The 14,681-nt window shown below is 48.6% G+C and overlaps 1 protein-coding gene across 13 annotated transcripts in view; it reads right to left on the minus strand.

The window, feature by feature from the left end:
• Positions 1-14,681, minus strand: part of LOC106565700 (forkhead box protein P4) — a 221,404-nt gene that overhangs the window by 162,786 nt on the left and 43,937 nt on the right. The gene's annotated exons all lie outside the window — the stretch shown is intronic.

Raw genomic sequence — 14,681 nt, forward strand, 5'->3', positions numbered from 1 at the left:
AACTCTCTCTGTCTATTGCCACACCGGCTCTGTAGTTTTTTATGCCTATGCCCTCTCTCTTTCTGATTTCCCTCTCTATCTATCGCTCTCCCTTTATCCCTCTCTATCTATCTATCTATCTATCTATCTATCTATCTATCTATCTATCTATCTATCTATCTATCTATCTATCTATCTATCTATCTATCTTCTATCTATCTATCTATCTATCTATCTATCTATCTATCTATCTATCTATCTATCTATCTCTCTCTCTCTCTCTCCCTTTATCTCTCCTCCAGGCCACAGAAACAGAGCTCTTTGTGCAGTCTGATCTCCACTAGAACATCTCTAACCCTGCTAAATAAAACCCCACAGGATTTAGATAACCCAGTCACCCAAACACTCCTCTCCAGGGGCAGCTAGGAAAACCACATGCTGAGAACCTACTGTGAACATGAAGACTGCTCTGCTCTGCTCTCCAGTCTACTGTGAACATGAAGGCTGCTCTGCTCTCCAGTCTACTGTGAACATGAAGGCTGCTCTGCTCTGCTCTCCAGTCTACTGTGAACATGAAGGCTGCTCTGCTCTCCAGTCTACTGTGAACATGAAGGCTGCTCTGCTCTCCAGTCTACTGTGAACATGAAGGCTGCTCTGCTATGCTCTCCAGTCTACTGTGAACATGAAGGCTGCTCTGCTCTGCTCTCCAGTCTACTGTGAACATGAAGGCTGCTCTGCTCTCCAGTCTACTGTGAACATGAAGGCTGCTCTGCTCTGCTCTCCAGTCTTCTGTGAACATGAAGGCTGCTCTGCTATGCTGTCCAGTCTACTGTGAACATGAAGGCTGCTCTGCTCTCCAGTCTACTGTGAACATGAAGGCTGCTCTGCTCTCCAGTCTACTGTGAACATGAAGGCTGCTCTGCTCTGCTCTCCAGTCTACTGTGAACATGAAGGCTGCTCTGCTCTCCAGTCTACTGTGAACATGAAGGCTGCTCTGCAATGCTCTCCAGTCTACTGTGAACATGAAGGCTGCTCTGCTCTGCTCTCCAGTCTACTGTGAACATGAAGGCTGCTCTGCTCTCCAGTCTACTGTGAACATGAAGGCTGCTCTGCTCTGCTCTCCAATCTACTGTGAACATGAAAGCTGCTCTGCTCTGCTCTCCAGTCTACTGTGAACATGAAGGCTGCTCTGCTCTCCAGTCTACTGTGAACATGAAGGCTGCTCTGCTCTGCTCTCCAGTCTACTGTGAACATGAAGGCTGCTCTGCTCTCCAGTCTACTGTGAACATGAAGACTGCTCTGCTCTGCTCTCCAGTCTACTGTGAACATGAAGGCTGCTCTGCTCTCCAGTCTACTGTGAACATGAAGGCTGCTCTGCTCTCCAGTCTACTGTGAACATGAAGGCTGCTCTGCTCTCCAGTCTACTGTGAACATGAAGGCTGCTCTGCTCTGCTCTCCAGTCTACTGTGAACATGAAGGCTGCTCTGCTCTGCTCTCCAGTCTACTGTGAACATGAAGGCTGCTCTGCTCTCCAGTCTACTGTGAACATGAAGGCTGCTCTGCTCTGCTCTCCAGTCTACTGTGAACATGAAGGCTGCTCTGCTCTGCTCTCCAGTCTACTGTGAACATGAAGGCTGCTCTGCTCTGCTCTCCAGTCTACTGTGAACATGAAGGCTGCTCTGCTCTCCAGTCTACTGTGAACATGAAGGCTGCTCTGCTCTGCTCTCCAGTATACTGTGAACATGAAGGCTGCTCTGCTCTGCTCTCCAGTCTACTGTGAACATGAAGGCTGCTCTGCTCTCCAGTCTACTGTGAACATGAAGGCTGCTCTGCTCTCCAGTCTACTGTGAACATGAAGGCTGCTCTGCTCTGCTCTCCAGTCTACTGTGAACATGAAGGCTGCTCTGCTCTCCAGTCTACTGTGAACATGAAGGCTGCTCTGCTCTGCTCTCCAGTCTACTGTGAACATGAAGGCTGCTCTGCTCTCCAGTCTACTGTGAACATGAAGGCTGCTCTGCTCTCCAGTCTACTGTGAACATGAAGGCTGCTCTGCTCTGCTCTCCAGTCTACTGTGAACATGAAGGCTGCTCTGCTCTGCTCTCCAGTCTACAGTGTTGTCGGGCTCCCTGTATCTTTTCTTAAACTGAGTGCATTCAAGAAATGCGTATCTAAAATAAACAAACACTTGTCTTTTTGAATGCAGTTTTCTCTACTCTCTGTTGTAAACACTGGGTTTTTGAGCTGGGAGTGTTTGTGAGAGAGAGAGTGTGTGTGTGTGGTCTGGGTGTGTGTGTGTGTATATGTGTGTGTAGATAAATGAATGCTGGCTCTGTTTGTTTGTTTGAGTCACTAGAGGAAGGACAGGGTGTGTTTGTGTGAGCTAGGCCGTAGGCCAGAGGGCAGGTGCCTTTATGCTTTGTGTGTGTGTGCACATAGTACGTGTGTGTATGTGTATATGTGTTTGTCATAAAGAGAGAGGGAGAATAGTGTGTCCATATGGCCTAATGTCTCTGTCCAGATGTAACCCTGTATTTCCCTCTCCACCCTGAACTTCCCCTGTAGCCTGCCTGCCTGCACCAGTACCATCAAAGGCCTCAACCCTTCCCTCTCGCCCCTCTCAGCCTGCTCATCCTCCCTCACCTCCTCCTGCTCCCCATTAGGACAGGCTGGAATGTCCTGACAGGAAAGATCCTCGCTAGAAGACAGCTTAGCTTGAGGACTCAACCATTCCTCTTTTATAGGAGGGGGGTCCGCTCTGGAGAGACACACACATAGACGCAGGCAGGGACACACTGGCTCTCTCTGTAGCCATGGCACACTGCTGCACTTGGCATTACATTTGGGTGTGTCTGTGTGTGTTTGTGTGTCTGTGTGTGTTTGTGTGTCTGTGTGTGTTTGTGTGTCTGTGTGTGTCAGCACAGTCAACTACCTGTCCTCTTTCCTCCTCTCCTCTGTCAACGGGACTAAAGAAAGGAGGAGGAATAGAAGGAAGATGTGTGTGTATTTTCTGAGCTGCAGACAGAAGATGTTTTAATAAAACAGGTTAGAGGAAAGCAGGAATCCCCAAACACCAATACACTCCCCCTCACTCCCCCTCACTCCCTCTCACTCCCCCTCACTCCCCCTCACTCCCTCTCACTCCCCCTCACTCCCCCTCACTCCCCCTCACTCCCTCTCTCTTATTCAGACATCTCTCTCCCCTCACTCCCCCTCACTCCCTCTCTCTTATTCAGACATCTCTCTCCCCTCACTCCCCCTCACTCCCTCTCTCTTATTCAGACATCTCTCTCTCTCCCCTCAGTCCCCCTCACTCCCTCTCTCTTATTCAGACATCTCTCTCTCTCTCCCCTCACTCCCCCTCACTCCCTCTCTCTTATTCAGACATCTCTCTCCCCTCACTCCCCCTCACTCCCTCTCTCTTATTCAGACATCTCTCTCTCTCTCCCCTCACTCCCCCTCACTCCCTCTCTCTTATTCAGACATCTCTCTCTCTCTCCCCTCACTCCCCCTCACTCCCTCTCTCTTATTCAGACATCTCTCTCTCTCTCCCCTCACTCCCCCTCACTCCCTCTCTCTTATTCAGACATCTCTCTCTCTCTCCCCTCACTCCCCCTCACTCCCTCTCTCTTATTCAGACATCTCTCTCCCCTCACTCCCCCTCACTCCCTCTCTCTTATTCAGACATCTCTCTCTCTCTCCCCTCACTCCCCCTCACTCCCTCTCTCTTATTCAGACATCTCTCTCTCTCTCCCCTCACTCCCTCTCTCTTATTCAGACATCTCTCTCTCTCTCTCTCCCCTCACTCCCTCATTATCTCTCTCTCCCCCTCATTCCCCCTCACTCCTCTCTCTTATTCAGACATCTCTCTCTCTCTCCCCCTCACTCCCCCTCACTCCCTCTCTCTTATTCAGACATCTCTCTCTCTCTCTCCCCCTCACTCCCTCTCTCTCTCCCCCTCACTCCCCCTCACTCCCACTCTCTTTATTCAGACATCTCTCTCTCCCCCTCACTCCCTCTCTCTCTCTCCCCCCTCACTCCCCCCTCACTCCCTCTCTCTTTATTCAGACATCTCTCACTCCCCCTCACTCCCCCTCACTCCCCCTCTCTTTATTCAGACATCTCTCTCTCCCCCTCACTACCCCTCACTCCCTCTCTCTTTATTCAGACATCTCTCTCTCCCCCTCACTCCCTCTCTCTCTCACTCCCCCCTCACTCCCTCTTTTTTCAGACATCTCTCTCTCACTCCCCCTCACTCCCTCTCGCTCTCTCTCTCCCCTCACTCCCTCTCTCTCTTTATTCAGACATCTCTCTCTCCCCTCACTCCCTCTCTCTCTTTATTCAGACATCTCTCTCTCCCCTCACTCCCTCTCTCTCTTTATTCAGACATCTCTCTCTCCCCTCACTCCCTCTCTCTTTATTCAGACATCTCTCTCTCCCCTCACTCCCTCTCTCTCTTTATTCAGACATCTCTCTCTCTCTCCCCCTCTATCTTTCTCTATTTTCTTTCCTCCTCTGCTACAGAGTGGATATCCTTTCGTTCAGCCCAGTTGAGTGGTTGCTAGTTACCTTTAGCTTGTGGCTATATGCCTGGCCCCTTCTCCAACACTAGCAAGTTAGCCTTTGGTGCACGGCTAAGCTAATGCTAGCTCTGGCTGGCCTGTATCCAGTGCTAGCAGGTGAGCTGCATTAGCCCCCAGACAGACAGGAGTAAGCAGAGAGCTACGGGCCAAGAATATTCAGGCTGGCTGGGCGGCTTCAAAGGGCCTCAGGCCTAGAGAGAGACAGACAGACCTGGCCCCTTCCCAGTGCCTACCCAGCTGATCTAGTCTAACATACAGGCTTAACTACTTCTTGGAACTACACACAGCTCACAGCCCATAATGCCAATCCAACAGTTGGAGTAGAGCAGGGATATTTCTGGAGGGTCGAGGTCGGAACATAATTATAATCATTTGTAAACTGCAAATTGACCACAACTAAGCCAAAAAAAGAGATTGGATTTGAAAATAACAATAATTTCATACCTTCATTACATTGAGACACAATCAAATCAATTTTTTTTATTTGTGGGAATACTTCTAATCAGATTTCCAAATTATTATTATTTTTTGCCGATTTGCTTTTTGGGCTTCCTGGTTATTTTACAGTCTTCTATGGCCCAAAAGTTTTTTTTGTACAAACTTTGGGGGGCCCCAAAAAAATCCCCTAGGGGCCAGTTTTGTTGCTTGTTGCCAACCACTGGAGTAGTGTGTGTGAGCTCCAATCTAATAACAGTTCCCCTGTGTGTGTCTCCCCATCCCCATCCCCTCTCCTCCTCTCCTCCTCTCCCATCCCCTCTCCTCCTCTCCCATCCCCTCTCCTCTCCTCCTCTCCCATCCCATCCCCTCCTCTCCCATCCCATCCCCTCCCATCTCATCCCCTCCTCTCCCATCCCATCCCCTCCTCTCCCCTCTCATCCTCTCCCATCCCATCCCCTCCTCTCCCATCCCATCCCCTCCTCTCCCCTCTCCTCCTCTCCCATCCCATCCCCTCCTCTCCTCTCCCATACCCTCCTCTCCCATCTCCTCCTCTCCAATCCCCTCCTCTCCTATCTCCTCCTCTCCTATCTCCTCCTCTCCCATCCCCTCCTCTTCCCTCTCCTCCTCTCCCATCCCATCCCCTCCCATCCCATCCCCACCTCTCCCATCCCATCCCCTCCTCTCCCCTCTCCTCCTCTCCCATCCCCTCCTCTCCTATCCCATCCCCTCCTCTCTCCTCCTCTCCCATCCCATCCCCTCCTCTCCCCTCTCCTCCTCTCCCATCCCATCCCCTCCGCTCCCATCTCCTCCTCTCCCATCCCATCTCCTCCTCTCCCCTCTCCTCCTCTCCCATCCCATCTCCTCCTCTCCCATCCCCTCCTCTCCCCTCTCCTCCTCTCCCATACCCTCCTCTCCCATCTCCTCCTCTCCACTCCCATCCCCTCCCATCCCATCCCCTCTTCTCCCATCCCCTCCTCTCCCATCCCCTCCACTCCCATCCCCTCCACTCCCATCTCATCCTCTCCTCTCCTCTCCCATCCCCTCCTCTCCCATCCCCTCCCATCTCCTCCTCTCCCATCCCCTCCTCTCCCATCCCCTCTTCTCCCATCTCCTCCTCTCCCATCCTCTCCCATCTCCTCCTCTCCCATCCTCTCCCATCCACTCCTCTCCCATCCCCTCCTCTCCCATCCCCTCTTCTCCCATCTCCTCCTCTCCCATCCACTCCCATCTCCTCCTCTCCCATCCTCTCCCATCCCCTACCATCCCATCCCCTCCTCTCCCATCTCATCCTCTCCCCCCCTCCCCTCCCATCCCATCCCATCCCCTCCTCTCCCATCTCCTCCTCTCCCATCCCCTCTTCTCCCATCTCCTCCTCTCCCATCTCCTCCTCTCCCATCCTCTCCTCTCCCATCCTCTCCTCTCCCATCTCCTCCTCTCCCATCACCTCCCATCTCCTCCTCTCCCATCTCCTCCTCTCCCATCTCCTCCTCTCCCATCCTCTCCCATTTCCTCCTCTCCCAAGATTCATCTACTGTAGATAAAGAACAATTCAATGATCATGGCCAGGGATCAACCTGACAGAGAGAGGAGAGAGACAGAGGAAGAGGAGAGGTAGAGAAGGAGGGAGAGGGAAAGGGGGCCAGCTAGAGGAGGAGCGTCTTGAACCGAAGGAGACAATAATAAAAAGGCAATATTAAAAAAACACACTGAGCCACAACCTATAGTCTGGACATTTGGTGCTGAGGCTGTCTGGGCATGTCTGTGTGTGTGTGTGTGTGTGTGTGTGTGTGTGTGTGTGTGTGTGTGTGTGTGTGTGTGTGTGTGTGTGTGTGTGTGTGTGTGTGTGTGTGTGTGTGTGTGTGTGTGTGTGTGAGAGTCTGTGGTTCTGTGAAGACAAAGTCCCTGTTTGCCGAGCCCATAAAGATTAGAACTCTCTGTCAGGTGGGTTTAGGAGCCATAGGTAAACACACAGCACATTCCACACCGATGAGATCGCTCTGTGTGTGTGTGAGTGACCGGGGCAAACATACACTCCTGCCTCCACGCCGACCCCTCTTTTTAGAGTGCAGTAAGTGATTTACCAGCCTGCCCCGTAGACTGCTGTCTAAAAGTAGAGATCTCCATATATACATAGTCACACACACATGATGCATGCACATACACACTCAGACAGACAGACAGACAGACAGACAGACAGACAGACAGACAGACAGACAGACAGACAGACAGACAGACAGACAGACAGACAGACAGACAGACAGACAGACAGACAGACAGACAGACAGACAGACATGGTGCATGCACATACACACTCAGACAAATATTTGGAGAAGGAGCAGGCCTCTCACACACCTCATTTATCTGAGGCAAAATCACGAGTCCTGCACTCGGAAGAATTGAGGGTTATGATTATGAGGGTGTGTGTGTGTGTGTGTGTGTGTGTGTGTGTGTGTGTGTGTGTGTGTGTGTGTGTGTGTGTGTGTGTGTGTGTGTGTGTGTGTGTGTGTGAGGAATAAGGGTCAAGATATCGGCCAGTTAAACATCATCCTGTGATCATGAGGATGAATAATCCCCTCTGTCTCCCCCTTCTCTCCCCCTCCCTCTCTCCCTCCCTCTCTCTCCAGTGTTAGGTGGTAAGGGCAGCGTATGACAGTCCACAGTGCTAATACCCTGATTGTATTTAACATGGTGGAACAGAGGTTAGAGGAGGTGGAGAGAGAAAAAGAGGTAGAGAGAAAGAGAGAATGGGAGAGAAAGAGAACAGAGGTTAGAGGGGTGGAGAGAGAGAATGGGAGAGAAAGAAAACAGAGGTTAGAGGGGTGGAGAGAGAGAATGGGAGAGAAAGAAAACAGAGGTTAGAGGGGTGGAGAGAGAGAATGGGAGAGAAAGAGAACAGAGGTTAGAGGGGTGGAGAGAGAGAATGGGAGAGAAAGAGAACAGAGGTTAGAGGGGTGGAGAGAGAGAATGGGAGAGAAAGAGAATAGAGATGGTTTCTTTGTTACCATCAGAAACCAGCTAGCGCACCGCTAAGCAATTAGCAGCTAGGTCCTACGAGATACCTTTATTACAATGACCTTCAGATGGAGAGAGAGAGAGAGGGAGAGGGGTGAGCTAAGGGGAATGACTATAGGGGTGAGAGGGTGGGCAGGGAGGGGGAAGAAGGGAAAGAGAAGGGGATGACGGGTGGTCTGAGACGGGGGAGGATGGTGTGATGGTGAAAACGAGGTTAAACGGAGGGCCCTATGGTACTCAATCAAAGCGCTTATCCAGACCTCTGTGGTGTCAAAACAAAATGATAGTTATTACACCGTGAAAATGAGCAGTGATGAAGAAGAGAGGGATGCAAGAAAGTAATAAAGGAAGAAAAAGTCAGAAAGAAAGAGATAAAGAAAGGGATGAGTGATAGTTGTACGTGAGTCTTCCTCATGCCTAGAGCGGCCAACACTGCCCAAACATCCGCCCTGCTCTCTGCTTCTGTCGTCCTGACACAGCACAGAGACAGGGAAAGATCCTGACGTGTGTGTGTGTGTGTGTGTGTGTGTGTGTGTGTGTGTGTGTGTGTGTGTGTGTGTGTGTGTGTGTGTGTGTGTGTGTGTGTGTGTGTGTGTGTGTGTGTGTGTGTGTGTGTGTGTGTATCACAGCATCCGGAGAGTGACAGATGTCACATGAATCAAAAGATTCAGATGGGTGGTAGTAATTCATCCAGCGTTAGAGAGTGGGTCTCTGCCACGGTCGTTGTATGTCTGTGTTTGCGTGTGTGTGTGTGTGTGTGTGTGTGTGTGTGTGTGTGTGTGTGTGTGTGTGTGTGTGTGTGTGTGTGTGTGTGTGTGTGTGTGTGTGTGTGTGTGTGTGTGTGTGTGCGTGCGTGCATGTCACTCTTGTCAAAGTGTGTTTCATTTTGTTTATCTCTGAAGAAAGCTCTCTCCACATTAAGTTATACAACAGGAGGCTTCTACACCAAACTGAATTCCTCCACTGTTTCAGGGTATAACGTCTGTCTCTGCTTGTTGTCTAAGTAACCAACACACACATTGGTCTGTCAGGAAATACATGTGCTGTTCTAAATGTTGTCACAGCCTTCCATATATTCAACATATATCTCCATGTGGAACAAGCAGTGTGATATGATCTTTCCTCCAGTCCAATACAAGGTCTTCTGTATGAATGGATCACTTGTGTGAAACACTGAGTTAGCCTTCTCTTTGCCTTGTGGAGTCATCAGATCCTTGCTACTGAAAGTACTACATCCCTCTGCAAATATTGACCTGGATATCCTATACATTCCACTATGACAACCTTGTAAACTCAATTACACAGATGAATCAACCTTTAATTATTTTTGTAGGAATACTATGTGCAATTCTGGGCGTTTTGCTATTTTTTATTGTGTATTTAGCTATATGAATTACTGTAATTGTGCTTGTCAAATGCCTGAGGCAAAAACAGATTTTTATTTACACAATCAAAACGGTTACTAGGTAGATAAAACAAATACACCGATTTAATTTCACCTGGAAACGGGCAGCAAAATGTCTTTATAAAGTGCTGAAACGGAATTAAAAAATGAGGATGTAAAAAAAAAAAAAGGAAAAAAATGGACATGATATAATTTTATACATCTGCTTTCAAGTCAGCCACTTTGCATTTCCCAGTTAATTAATAGATTGGATCAGAGAGGGTTTAATCAAATGTAATTGAATAAGTCCGTAATAAAAACAGGGTAGACTTTAAAGGAGACATGCGGGGAAACGATAGCATGTCCACTTTCAAATTAATTGAATTTTAGTACTTTTGAACTTCGTCCAAGGCATCACTGCATTAATTTATTCACACACCACATCCAAAAAGTGCTAGGACAAGATGATATCCACACGCACACACACACACACACACACACACACACACACACACACACACACACACACTATGTTTATTATTGCTCTGATTTTTTACACCTCAAAGGGTAAAAGCAGGTCGACCAGACTCAGTTTGTACTGATGGTCTATATTGTTCATCTGGTAATTGTTCGTTTCCTGCGATTCTTTCTCTCTTTTCTCCATGTTTTGTCTTTTGGAGCAAAACTAAAATATTCATACTTTCTAAGGCAGTTCTCATTGCATTAAAAAATGTCTCTTTTATAATTTAGAAGAGAAAGAAAAATCTTTGTTAAAGTGACATGCTAATGAACAGGAGTAGCGCTCACACCAAGAGAATTATTACTCATTTGGAACATACTAATATTAATAGAATAATTTATGGTGCAATATAAATAAATGAAAAGAGTAATTCGTTTGAAAAAGGAAAAAAGAAAAGAAACACTTGGTCTCAGACAAGGGCATTCACTTCCCTGCTGACGCCTCCATCAAAAGCAGCAAGGGCTGAAAGATAAACATGCACTGTTCACTTTTAAAACACATTCATATTTCACTTTGCTAATTCAGAATTCACCAAGAACAACTTGTATTGCATGTCATATTTTCATTTGTACTTAAAGAAAATGGTTTTGGACGATACAATTGCGCCCCATCCGTGAAACTTTGGTGTATTTAGTTTCTAAATCAGAGCCTGACACCCATCCTCTTCACCCCAATCATTTCCCATACCGCGACGTGAGAGAGAGGAAGAGGAGTAGGTCGTTACCATCCTTATTACTCCTCATTAAAATACACGTATCACACAGAAATACCACCACAAACCACGCGCACGCTCCTGTCCGTATCACACAGAAATACCACCACAAACCACGCGCACGCTCCTGTCCGTATCACACAGAAATACCACCACAAACCACGCGCACGCTCCTGTCCGTATCACACAGAAATACCACCACAAACCACGCGCACGCTCCTGTCCGTATCACACAGAAATACCACCACAAACCACGCGCACGCTCCTGTCCGTATCACACAGAAATACCACCACAAACCACGCGCACGCTCCTGTCCGTATCACACAGAAATACCACCACAAACCACGCGCACGCTCCTGTCCGTATCACACAGAAATACCACCACAAACCACGCGCACGCTCCTGTCCGTATCACACAGAAATACCACCACAAACCACGCGCACGCTCCTGTCCGTATCACACAGAAATACCACCACAAACCACGCGCACGCTCCTGTCCGTATCACACAGAAATACCACCACAAACCACGCGCACGCTCCTGTCCGTATCACACAGAAATACCACCACAAACCACGCGCACGCTCCTGTCCGTATCACACAGAAATACCACCACAAACCACGCGCACGCTCCTGTCCGTATCACACAGAAATACCACCACAAACCACGCGCACGCTCCTGTCCGTATCACACAGAAATACCACCACAAACCACGCGCACGCTCCTGTCCGTATCACACAGAAATACCACCACAAACCACGCGCACGCTCCTGTCCGTATCACACAGAAATACCACCACAAACCACGCGCACGCTCCTGTCCGTATGCAGAAGTGGGAAAAAAAGAACAATATAATTGGAGAAATGCAGTAATAATAGGTATTCACAAAATGATAATTCATATTAAACAGGGAGCATAAAGTCAGCCTCATTTGCATGTTTTAGATGATATGCATTTGAAAAGTAATTTCCGCGGGGCATATGAATGACATTAATTCCCGCGCGGGTTCTGCTATAGACCTGAAACTATCAAACATTCAAACATTTAACAGAGGAAGAAAAAAGCAGTCTCGCGCTTTGGCAAGGGCAGATTTGAAGGTTAAAGTATTTGAATGTGATTTTTAAAGTTCTGTCTTGGTTTGTTTAAAGTTGATCCTCTCCTAGTTAAGAGTTCCATTAACTGGAAGTCTGGCTGAGGCTGGGTTAAAACTGTGCTCCGTGTGTTTGTGTGTTCCCCTCCCTACCAGCCAGAGTGACACTTCTCCTCCTAATCCACCTCCATTTCCTCAGTAATAACCGTCTCTAACAATGTCTGAATCTCCATTGTGACTCAGACAGTACTGGATGTGTGTGTTCCCGTCAAGACAGCTCTGCTTTACTGGAAAACCACGACTATTCAGCGTGTACTAATGAAGAGTAGACCCAGACTAGACCAGACTAAACCCAGTCCACTCCGGCCCTGCCACTGGCCCTACATACTGAAGATCTACAGACAGTGCATGGCCTTCAGAGAGATGACGACCTGAGACAGCATCAACAAGGCATGAAGTTATAGGGGAAAGAGAAAATGGGAGGAAAGATGGAGACAGAGAAGAATGGAAGAAAGTGAGGAAGAACGAGAGGAAGAGAAAGGGGGGAAATTATTTAAAAAAATCGGTAGAATGAAAGAGAGGGGATCCCTTTTAGCCAGTGGGAGAGGGAGAGGAGAGGGGAGGAAGACAGAGGAAGACCCTGGGGCAGGAAACAGTACGAATGTGTGCCTGGCTGCAGTGGAAAATGGGCCTTGGACACACAGCACAGTCCGCCACATGACACCACATTCTTCTCCTATTAGAGAATCTGATCTCCAGCCACACTGACTCATTTGTGTGTGCGTGTGTGTGTGTGCGCACGTGTGCGTGTGTGTGTAGGCAGACGTATATGGGAGCGACCAGACAGCACACACCATCAAGATGTCCCCCACCTGTTAGTCTAACTTAGTCTTGGTCAACACACAGAGTGGGAAGAGTTGGGGTTGGGGGGGGAGTAAAATAGACAGATTAGACAAAACAAAGAGAAGAGAAAAGACAACATGATGCATGCTTGTTGTTTGTGGTTAGTGTTACATGTGTAAACACGGCAGCCAGATGGGAATATGGGAGTGGATGCTGACCTCATTAAGAATAGAAGGCTCCTGAACCACTGCTTCACTCAGATACTGTATGTTTAGAAGAACACTTTGCTCCACAGGCAATTACAACAACCGCACCTAAACACACACACAAACAACTGCACCACAAAGTAAATACACAGACAGACACACGCACGCGGGTTGAGTGGGGAAACCAGCAGCTGAGCTCCACTAGAAAACACATCTTTAACAGGGCAGAAAGGCAGAAGGTACAGAGAGAAAGAAGATTTAAGAGGAAGACTTGTCTTTTGTTGCATGAGCTGCCCTCTCTCTCTTTACCTCCCTCTCTCTCCGCCTCCCTTTTCTCTCTCTCTCTCTCCTTCTCCCTCCCTCCCCCTCTGCATCCCCCTCTCTCTTTCTTCCTCTCTCCCTCCCTCTGCCACTCCGTCCCCCCTGCTCCTCTTTTGTCTGTGGTGTCCAAGCACACTCAGTGATGAGGAGCGTTTTGCTTATAGCAGACTTCAGAAGAGGGAGGGAGGGAGGGAGAAGGGAGAGGGGAGAGGGGAGAGGGGAGAGGGGGGAGAGAGGACAGAATAGCTTATCTAGGGGCAGTAAAAGTGGGCTAATTGGGGCCTTGGAAATATGTTTGTCTTTTTTCTCAGCAAGTCACTGGAGATCTGTTCATCTCAACCACACCAGGAGTCACTGCAGATCTGTTCATCTCAACCACACCAGGAGTCACTGCAGATCTGTTCATCTCAACCACACCAGGAGTCACTGCAGATCTGTTCATCTCAACCACACCAGGAGTCACTGGAGATCTGTTCATCTCAACCACACCAGGAGTCACTGCAGATCTGTTCATCTCAACCACACCAGGAGTCACTGGAGATCTGTTCATCTCAACCACACCAGGAGTCACTGCAGATCTGTTCATCTCAACCACACCAGGAGTCACTGCAGATCTGTTCATCTCAACCACACCAGGAGTCACTGCAGATCTGTTCATCTCAACCACACCAGGAGTCACTGCAGATCTGTTCATCTCAACCACACCAGGAGTCACTGGAGATCTGTTCATCTCAACCACACCAGGAGTCACTGGAGATCTGTTCATCTCAACCACACCAGGAGTCACTGCAGATCTGTTCATCTCAACCACACCAGGAGTCACTGCAGATCTGTTCATCTCAACCACACCAGGAGTCACTGCAGATCTGTTCATCTCAACCACACCAGGAGCGATCAACTGCTTGGAGATCAACTGCTTGGAGATCAACTGCTTGGAGATCAACTGCTTGGAGATAAACTGCTTGGAGATAAACTGCTTGGAGATCAACTGCTTGGAGATAAACTGCTTGGAGATCAACTGCTTGGAGATAAACTGCTTGGAGATCAACTGCTTGGAGCTAGCCTATCCTATTAGTGTAGCCTATCCTCACAGAGTCACATTTCAGTACTGGGACTTGGAACTCAATCCCATATCAATACAATGCTAAATAAAGAGCATTAACTGACACACAAATAAGAAACTAACTTGCCAGATCAATGTTGTGAGCAATTTGGACAAATTGCTGCTTAATGCACACCTCCCTGGGCTCAGATCGTTCAGCTAATGGAAGAGTCTGCTGTGGCCTCTGAGGCCCTTACTGACCAAACAGGCCCCTGAGGTTCTCTCTCTCTTTCTGTCTCGCTCTCCATCCATGGGTTACATCGACCTCTGCTTTTTCAATTAAAAACTGTCATTTCTTATTGTTGGGCGTAGGAGAGCTTGTATTCTGTGTGTGTGTGTGTGGGTGTGTGTATTCTCCATTGGTGAGGGTGAAATGCACAGCTTGATCGTTTCAAGCCTGTGTGATACTGAGGGGGTGGAAGAGGGAGGAGTGAGAGAGAGGCAAGAGGGTGGAATCTCTCTCTCTATATTATCGTGTCTGGTATCCCTCACA

The sequence above is a fragment of the Salmo salar genome, chromosome ssa12 (genome assembly GCF_905237065.1).
Source record: "Salmo salar chromosome ssa12, Ssal_v3.1, whole genome shotgun sequence".
In the NCBI taxonomy this organism is placed as follows: domain Eukaryota; kingdom Metazoa; phylum Chordata; class Actinopteri; order Salmoniformes; family Salmonidae; genus Salmo; species Salmo salar.